The following is a 10,210-nucleotide window of genomic DNA, read 5'->3' on the forward strand; positions in this document are numbered from 1 at the left end:
CATTTGAGATGACTGATGTCAGGCAGGTGCATGGCGAAGTTAATCCGTGACCATGGTTTCTACCTTGAAGTCTTCACATTTATGGCAGCTCTGCACTGCATCTGATAAAAAAAAAAAAGCAACAGACGCACGACACCAACAGCTCCATAAATCTGATTCCATGTGTGAAGCGATCTGCAGTACTTTTCCAGAGATTACTTACTTATGATGCACTCAGCAAGGTGAAGGTTCCTGAATGTCAACTTTCTCTTACGTCCTTCCCACAAAAATTTTCGCCCCAACTGGTCAGTCAGCAACCGTTTCGTGATCTGTCTCGTACAGGAAGCATAACCAGATCCGCAGACTTTGCTGAGCTGTCGAACATAAAAAAACATCCACATGGCAACCGCTTAGTGCAATCATAACTATTGATTGGATGTTTCTGTTTATTTTTAGTCAACCTTGGCAGGTGTTTATCGGCATCCATTTCTTCATTAAATGTGCTGCAAAAATATTCCAAAAGCCGGGAATCATAATGATAAAAAAACCTGCACCGACTTTACTCAACAAGATTAACAATTTAATCAAACGTTTCGACTCCCATGTGGGAAACATCGTCGGTGAAACCTTGAAGCAGGAATGAGCGAAAGAAACTTCAACAGTCCTATTTAAGCAAGTCCGCATACACATTGAGGAGGGGGCCGCAGCTGGAGTTACAAGCTGATCAGTCATTTCGGATGAACCATGATTCTACGAACCTGCTTGGACCCCACCTTTGTTCACACGCCAGAGTGGACGCATTCTCAAAGTCGAAACTGTGTCCCGTATTCCAACAATGGTCTACGAGTTCCGTCTTCGCTCTTGTCGCATGCGTGGCCTTTGCCATGTCCCTTTTGTGACTCTCATTTAGCTTTAAACAGCATTGAATCATCAATCCAATTCACACATGAAGTTGAACAGAACGGTGCAAAGCCTTTTCTGTATGTTAATGTGTTCCGAAATAGTACCAGTCGCTTATATACAACAGTGTACCGCAAAGCTGTGATACAGGCAACCTCTTAAGCTTTAACTCGCATCATTCTGTCGAACATAAAAGGGCTGTCGTAAAAAACCTACTACACCGGTCCGAACGCATTTCTTCTAATCCTCAATTGCGCGCTTCAGAGAAAAAAGTCAAATTTGGGGGATTTACGTGCTAAACCAACGACGGGCATCTGGCACGCCCCAGCGGAGGACTGAGGATTAATTTAGACTACCTGGGGATCTTTTGACGTGCAACCGAAAGCTCGGTTACACGGCGCCTGCTCCGCAATAAGCCTCCGCCACATGGGGATCCGTAGGCCAGCGCTCTCGCCTCGGAGCCACCGAGGCGGCTTGTGCGCTTCTGAGGATGCTGTTATTGTTGACCTGCTGATGAAGCGGAATTATCCGAAACGTTTTATTGATAACACGCACAAACAGATGGGACAAAGAAGTCAGGATAATGGACAACTTAGGACAGGGCAAGCAACAATACCCTATTTGAGAGGTGCTTTTGAGTCCATTCGCAGGGCCCTCGCCCCTTTGAATATCCGCACAGCTTTCAAACCCCACCATAAACTATGTGACTTCACTTCGAAACCTAAAGATTACACCCCCCCAGAGTCCCAGTGCGGTGTTGTGTATAAAGTGAACTGTCTAGACTGTGACACATCCTACATTGGGGAGACAGGCTGGAAGCGCTGCACTCGCCTAAACAAACACAGCGAAGACGGAACTCGTAGACCATTGTTGGAATACGGGTCACAGTTTCGACTTTGAGAATGCGTCCACTCTGGCGTGTGAACAAAGGTGGGGTCCACGAAGGTTGGTGGAATCATGGTTCATCTGAAGTGACTCATCAGCTTGCAACTCCAACCGCGGCCCCCTCCCCCGATGTTTATGCGGACTTGCTTAAATAAGATTGTTGAAGTTTTTTCGCTCATTCCTGCTTGAAGGTTTCACTGATGATGTTCCCCGCATGGGAGACGAAACGCTTGATTAAATTGTTAATCTTGTTGAGTAAAGTCGGCGCAGTTTTTTTATCATTAAATTTGCTACTAATATTTATACCTGCTCTTATTGAGGCACTTCCGACATTTAAACTGAGAAATTTTGACGTCTTTATCTCAATATGGCGATTGGATTAAAGATTATACCACTGGGCACGGGCTTACCCGAAAGCCCAGGCCTGGGATGGGCTCGGACTTTTGACTGTGGGCCCGGGCCGGGCTCGGGCCAGCACGTTGATTGGCCTGGTTCGGGCCAGCACGTTGATCGGCCTGGTTCAGGCTCGGGCCAGCTGTAATTGACCATGATGCTGACAGAGGCCATCGTAGAAATCGGCGTCTCGGTTATCTCAGCAACATCAACTCCAGAACCACTAGACAAGTACCCATGAATGTAGGCCCACCTTAAGACAGTGGACGGCAGCGTCGTTAATCATGAGGTGAGCTTCAGGTTAATCCCAGTGGCGTGATGTTTTTGCTTGTGGTGATAAATAGCGGCAAACCAAAAATAAACGGACATTGAAGCGCTCTGTCAGGAATTAAAAATGGGGGACTCAAAAACATTAACGCTAAACAATCTCACCCTAATTGATCATGAGAAACACTTATCTCTCTCGAATAATAGCTGGGAAGCGCTAACATAGCGGCAATGATGTAGTGGGGAAGCTTACAGGCCTAGTAAACAATTATACACATACTGGGGAATGCCTGGCACATATTCAGGTATGAATACATGCTCAGATCTACGAAATATTTTAGGAGAAGATACAAACTGCAAATTAGTAGTCTTTCTTAGAAAACACATTGACGTATCTTAATCACAGTCCTAAAACCCATAAAAACACTTGATTACAATTATTTTAATAAAAAAAAGTTCTGAATATGTACATGACACCAGGAGTCATAACTTTGATTTAGTTCATCGCAAGCTATATTTCTCTGGCAGCAAACGAAGACAAACCTTTTAACTGTGCAGTGAACCAGAATTAATACAATACAACGAAGTTTCCGTATACCACTTTAAAATAACCACAAACAACGCTTTTCAGATCAGTATGTTTTGCTATAAAAGGCTTATTATAAAGCCATAGTCCTTACAGTATATTATAAAGCTTTTAGTCTTGCTGCATCCAGTTCTGGCTTTGCTTAGCCTTTGTGCGGTTTGAAGGTCTGCCGGTTACAATTCGCCAAGGAGGCCATCTGTGGCGGAGATAATTACCAAACCTTACCGGATGAACATTGATTCCCTCTTCAATTTGAGAACTTTTGTGTGTGAAGTCTTGTTGAGCCACATGCCATTGCCAATGCACACATAGAAGACAAACTTCAGTTCATCTTTGAAGCAGCACTATGTACAGGAAATTTACCAGCGCAATATTCGTGACTCCAGCGAAATCGACGCCGCGTAGCTCAGGAGAGGAGGTTGTCCCGACTCTGTCGTCTGCTATCGCTGCTTGGTTCTCGTAGGCAGCATAGAAACAAACATTGTTTCCAGTAATTATTTTAATGATTCCACCGGGTCCTTCCTACGCACTGAGTAGACGAATGTTTCTAGGGTCGAAAAATCGCTTTGCATTCAAATGTAACACCGATTTTACGCTGCAGTGCAGGAATTTGTGATGGTCCGCATGCTGAACAACGAAAACGACCTTCCTTCGTCCGAATTTTGCCTGAGCAGCGCGCCATCTATAGTTCGCTGGAGTCGCGAATAACCTGGACTGGGATTGAAAACAGGGGTCCTATTTGTCAACGGCATGCCTCAAAATTAATTTTGTTGATGAAAAAAAAAATTGTAGCAATATTTACGCGGCAAAACGCAATTTGAGTTTGGCACAAAACCGAACCGGTGTAACTAGCAGGTATCCTTCTTACCTCATTACTATCAGAGTTAACGATTTGAATGATTCGACGTGATCCCTCACCCTCCTCCTCTTCTTCATCTCCTCTCTCTCCCCCAACGAACTAACAAACAAACACGCACGCACGCACGCACACACACACACATACCTCTTCTCCAAATAGACACAGACTGCGCCACGCCTTGACAGATATAATTCATTCTAACCTTAAGCCTATCAGTACAGAAAAAATGTTAAAACACATAACCTTTACCTAGTTTCTGGGCATATGAAAACAAACACACGGCACCCCTATACACACGGCACCCCTATCAATGAAATTCCTTGTACTTGCGGCGGCATAACTAAAGAAAATCTCAAATTTAAAATACGTCTTATGAATTGCTTCGCAAGCGCGAAAATAAAATTACAATTACCTGTCTCATACAAGCTTCCTCCAGCCCTCCCGGGCAGTCACTCATCTCGTCGGAGGTACTAGCACCCGCTTACTGTCACTGGGTTTCCGCGTCACTCTGCGATCCTGAAACAACCGGCGCCGAGAGTTACTCCCACATATTGTGCTTAAAGCTGCAATTTTTAACTTAAAGGAGATGGTCACTAGACTGGGCACAACGCGTGTGGAGACTAGAACTTACCAAACAACTTTAGGATCCGCGCCTTGAAGAAGTCCGATTCCGTTTCGTCACAAGGCTTGACGGGCAGAAATTTGAGATGATATGTGGCTCATGGTCGTCCTCAAGACGTACGCTTGCATAATCGTTCGTAAAATTCCGGCCGCTCAACTGGTCTCGACTCTGCAACGTGCTTCAAGCGGTTAGACTTCCCGCGAACGTTGCTTCGGTTCTTCTTCCACGCTTCCTTGTCCTCCGGCCGGACCGTTCGGTTCACAGGTTCGGTTTATCACGTCGGACCACGGACCACTTCCTGACGCAGGGGATGTATCACGTGACTATAATACTTCGTATTTTAACTCTTTTTTTTTGTTTGCTGAAGTAAACGAATACTTAAAAACTTTACTTATTGACATTAATTTAGCAAAAAATTTGCATAAATTGCACTTTGAAAACTTATTTTGGTTTTATATGTTATGCGGGATGCATGCGGGTGACCCCACTGTTCACTCTACTGACTCCAGCTCACTCTATATTGTCACGTGGTGTAACCCGCAAGCCCGCAAGTGTGACTGATGCACTTAAGAAAATAATAAACGTTTCTAAAAATTATGGTATTATTTAATTGTCAAATGTAAATACTGAATATATATTAAACTTATAACGGAGTAATTTTTATTTGTCATTTTAATTAGAAAATTGCATTTGCTGCGGGACGACGTCGGTGCGAATTTTAAAATTTGGATTTGAGACACGTAGGGTGTCGCGCTGTGCGACCATGAACCCAAACAAAAAAATATACTTGGAGCCACTAAGTATACCCAGCTTGCCAAGGACAACAGTCCTGAGACGAAGTTGTGTCCTGAAAAATGCTACAACAGGCCAGGGACCAGAACCGACGTCGCCGACAGCAGTTTCTGTAAGCTTGGTTGTCTCGGAACACGGTGAGACAAAAACTCCCCGTGAACTAAGTAGTACCAATGAAACCAGAAGCGGTCACAGTACTGGGCCAGTTAGTGAAGACACAAGTGATAAAATTGTGAAAGTGACGGGAGATTTGAAGACCAATTTCCTGTCCAAGTTTCCGAAAAGGCTACTGCCAAAGACGAATGTAACGAGTCTGACGTACCCTAATTCGGCTGGCCTTCATTTTAATTGGACGCAAAATAAAGGGCTTTTGAATCTCGAAAACTTCATTGCTGGAGTGTACACTCTTCCCGGCATCAAGGAAAACTACAACATTGGGAAGCCAGAAGCCAAACTAAAGGCCCCAAACTGCCAACAAGCGCGTAAAATGCCTTTCAAAAAGGAACTTCCTTGCTCAACTACAAAGTGGAAAGCGCTGCTTGACACTTACTGTGCGTGAAACAAGGTGCAATCATAATTTCGGGAAGGTCATCCTTATTTCGTGTGTGTGTATGTGTGCGCGCATTTTATGTGCTTTTTTTTTTTAATGACTTTTATGGTGTTAATAATTATTGGATGTTATTCGGCACTACCGGCTTTACTTTTCTGTTAATAAAAAGCATGCCCACGATAGAATGTGCACGTGATCTGCCGCCCCAGAACGAGCGCGTAGCCTCGACTAGGGCTCAAACAGGATGCGTTCACATGGCAAAATGAAAGCCTGAAGTATCGCATTTTTTCGCCAACTCCGCCAAAGTTTTAAAGTCCCGACGTCGGAAGTCGGAGAGCTTTGGACCAATCGGTGAAAGATGATAATAGGATTTTTAAGTCAGTGTTATTCTGTTTTTGACCCGGTTTTACTCTGATTTGCTCAGTTCTGGAGCAAAATTTATACAAAAACGAGAACGTTCCACTCCGAAACCAGGTAAAACTGAATAAAACGGAGCAAAGTCTAATGTGAATACATAATCCAGTTGGTGCAATCGTTTACGCTATTACTGTTACTGAAACATCCTGGAAAACAAAAGGACAGAATACACCGCTATAACTGCAGAGTTCCGATGATACCTGAATTTCGTGGCTTGTCGATATATAATTATTCATGAATCTTGTGCATACTATGTGCACACACAATGTTCCCGTTCCCCATAGTCTTTTCTTTATGTTTTACTGGCAGCCGCATGTTTTATAATACGAAGGAGGACAGTACGTAATCAGGAAATTCTAAAACACGTGACAAAAAAGAGTTCATATTCACTTTATTAACTGAATGTTTTATTTAACTAGTGTCTACATGGCCCAACCCAAGTTATATAGCTAAAAAAAAATGTTTATTTGACAGAGAGGAACCCATCGGGCACGCACGTATCTGCACGGGGGGGGGGGGGGGGGGGGGGGGAGGAGGAACCATGGGACCTCCCCCCCCCCCTCCTCCCAAACCTTTCATTTGGTGGGGCCTCCTTTCCCCCCTCCCCCTCATACAGTATTTTGTCATGGGCGAATCAAAATCCTGGCTGCGTGCCTGCCATCGGGTATATTTGCGGCAAAAATTATTTTCCTGTGCTCAAAACATAAAACTTTAGTATAGAACAACTCTAATTTCTCCACTAAGCATACTGTTTAACCTGATAGATGCCCACTTAATAGATTTTATGTTCTGTATTCCCAGTCGACCATTAAAAGTTCTCGATCCGAAATGCATTCCATTTCACCAATGAATCTTTCAGTTTAACCAGTACAACTTGTTATTGATCCTATTGAAGGACCAATAGGCACTTGTATTCCGGACCAGAAAACATTCGTGTTGTTCCCATAGAAGTTTCTATCTTGTCCCATAGAAGTTCCTGCTTGTCCCACAGAAGTTCCTAATGGTACAAGAGAAGTCTGTATTGGTACGATATAACTTGTTATCGGCCCAGTAGAAATGCCCATTGGTACGATGAAATCCTATTGATCGCATAAAAATCTCTATCGGTCCCATAGAAAATTTTTGCAAGGGTGTGCTAATTTGGCGATTGAGCATTGTCACTGCCATACTGCACCGAGTTCACTTCTCTGCAGTGCATGGCTCTTTGCTATCTCCCGTACAATGGCTCTGCCACATAGCGCCACTGGCTGCAATGAGCGGTAATGAGCAAACTGAGTGTCGTGCACATTGACACAATTGGCATCATGGCGCTTGCCCCCTAAAGTTGACTTTCCCTCAACCAATTCTTTGGCCTTCCCCCGTGCTGCGGCTTCTCTGCAGCATTTCCAGTTGCACCAATGTGCAAAACATCGGATTTTCTCATCGGCGCCAATTGCACATTCATGCTCATAGGTTTTGGCTGTGCATTTCAATTGGAAAAGGCCTGCCATTTCCAGCAGGGAGGGACACTGACAGGGTATTTATGCTCGCCGAGGTTTTTAGTTGTACGTGACATATGAGAGCTCAACTACCCAGAACAGAATTTGCGGCTCGAAATTCGGTTTCTTTCCGCCCGAAAACCGCCGATCAAGAACTGGCCGGTTCGAGTCTCGCTCACTCTCTGTTTCGCCGACACGGGCCGTTTTCTAAGGTATCGATGCGACCACCAAATTTAATCAAAGTCGTGGGTTACTGAAGGCACACACTCAATATTAAAAATAGAAAAAAATATGAAACCAATTTTTTGTGGCTTCTAAAAAGCTGTAAATACGTTCATTGAAAAAAAAAAAGTTCCACAGACAACCGGAAGCATTCTGTGCGTTCGTCGTTTCGCGTATCGTGGGACTCGCGGGGACGGTGATGGCAGGGACGACGGGCGTGGGACCTCTATTTCAGAACTGTCGTTCGCGCTACCGGCGAATTCTGTCTACCGTTAAAAGAGAAATTTGGGACTGATCAAAAGAATTGGTATTCATCCCGTACGACACGCCCGGCCACCAACCCGATTTGCACGAAGACGTCGCCGAGCCGTCGCTCCCTTCTCGTGGCTGAAGACATCGCTCGCGCAAACGTCAAGCACGACGTGTCTAATTCGAGTGGAATTGCCCGCGTACGATTTCTTTACTAGGTGCGAATGTCCCCAAAGCGTGGTGCTTCCCGACTTCGACCCGGGAGTGCTTTTGCTAGAGAAAAATCGACAGCAAACTTTCCAACTTACAGTTTACCCGCTGAATTATTACTAAGGAAAGAGATCCACCAGAAAAGAGATGTCCCAGTAGCTGGAGGAGAAGAAGTTGGTCACGCAAGACGTACCAAATATGAGCTCCGAAGGAGTGTCTACAACGGCCCTTGCAGGCCGTGGATTTTCTGTTTCTGCACCCACTGATGAGTACCAGGTTGTATTGCCATCACTGCCACGCGGAGCGCTTGCTCTGAACACCGTAATTCTTCACTGCGATTGCAAGAACCGCCCGTACAGGATTGAAGATTTCAAACAAGAGCTGGAACGCCTGAACGTCCTGAAGGAAGTGGCTTCGATAGGAGCGTACCAGATGAACCACGTCTGGATCGTCACCCTTCGGTCGTCAGCGGCCACGTACAGGTTAGTCTCGGCCAAAGAGCTCACGGTCAAGGGCAGACGGTGTCTTGTCATTGACCCGAGCAACGCAGAGGTCAGACTCAAGATACACTGGATCCCTTTCCACGTCTCGAATGATGCGGTACGCAAGGCTATGGAACCTTACGGCAAAGTCACAGAAGTCGCAAGAGAAACCTGGAAAGCGGAAGGTTTTGAAGGCATTGAGTCAGCGACAAGACTTGTGCGGATCAACCTCAAAGAGGGAACGACTATTGACGGTATACCACACCAGTTACGGCTGTTTGGAGCGAACTCCTTGATTGTGGTTCCCGGGCGCGCGCCTTTGTGCTTGCGACGCAAGCACACGGGACATATACGTCGTGACTGTCGTGTACCGCTTCGGTCATGAGTCAGACGATTGTATGAAAACATACGCCACTGGCGTTGGACGCCAAGAAATCGACCCGGTGCATGAACTGTTAATGGATGCTGACGAGGCAGAGAGTACGGCAGCCAGTACTGCCCCTGCAGCTCTCATCACTCCAGGTACAGGTGGGAATGCATGTCCCGCCAAAGAAAAAGAAGTGGCGGCTGGTCAAGAGAAAACCGTTGCTGTACAGAATCTGCCTCTGGCAACTGAAGTGAAGAATATTCCAGATCCACGGGCATCTGAAACTGAGGAAAAATGCGACCTTGAAGACCAACAAACAAAAGAAGAATCACCAGAAATTGTTGAAGAAATGCCTGACGCAAGTCAGGTAAACAAGCGACCCCTTGAAAACGTAAAAAGCCTGGAGACCGAAGACAAAGACCTTGAAGAGGAGGCCAAGTGGAATTTTCTTACCACCAAGAAAGGACGCTACAATGCAAAGCACCGCAACCGACAGAACTCACAGTAGCAAACAGTGACGGAAGCCTGGTACGCCTACGAAGGAAACCCGACGACAGACAATTCGAACTTAGAAAAGCATGGTCATAAGGCAAGTAATTCGGAAACGAAAGGAAAATAACCTCTACGGGTAGCTCGCATACATAGTATCCATAACTTTAAGGCATGTGCGAAATGCCAGAACCTTGTTGTTTTGCATCTATAAATGTTAGGGGACTGAATTCTAGCCCTAAACAGTACCAGTTGCAACGGTTGCTAGCTCAAGAACAACTAGATATTTTAGCAATTCAAGAAACCAAAATGTCTGAAGATGAGCAAGTTGAACGAGCCTTACAACCATTTCTTTTGAGATACGAAGTGTGTGTCAGTCATGCCGTAGGTACATCAGCAGGATGCTTCCTCTTCCTAAAAAAATCCTTAAAGCTTACTAATTTGTCGGTAATTTCTCATGACC

General features: G+C 45.2%; 1 long non-coding RNA gene across 3 annotated transcripts; it reads right to left on the reverse strand.

Moving 5' to 3' along the window:
* LOC121836052 lies at positions 1 to 4,710 on the reverse strand. Of its 3 annotated transcripts, none has more exons than XR_006077763.1 (5): positions 4,501 to 4,710; positions 4,282 to 4,385; positions 2,175 to 2,299; positions 203 to 353; positions 1 to 101 (listed from the first exon to the last, which is right to left on the reverse strand). It is a non-coding gene; the product is annotated as an uncharacterized LOC121836052 (long non-coding RNA). The 3 variants fall into 3 exon arrangements; XR_006077762.1 differs by having other exon boundaries at positions 2,175 to 3,206; XR_006077764.1 differs by lacking the exon at positions 2,175 to 2,299.
* Positions 4,711 to 10,210: the final 5,500 nt, after the last annotated feature.

The sequence above is a fragment of the Ixodes scapularis genome, unplaced genomic scaffold, assembly GCF_016920785.2.
Source record: "Ixodes scapularis isolate PalLabHiFi unplaced genomic scaffold, ASM1692078v2 PGA_scaffold1__304_contigs__length_218370807, whole genome shotgun sequence".
Taxonomy (NCBI): Eukaryota; Metazoa; Arthropoda; class Arachnida; order Ixodida; family Ixodidae; genus Ixodes; species Ixodes scapularis.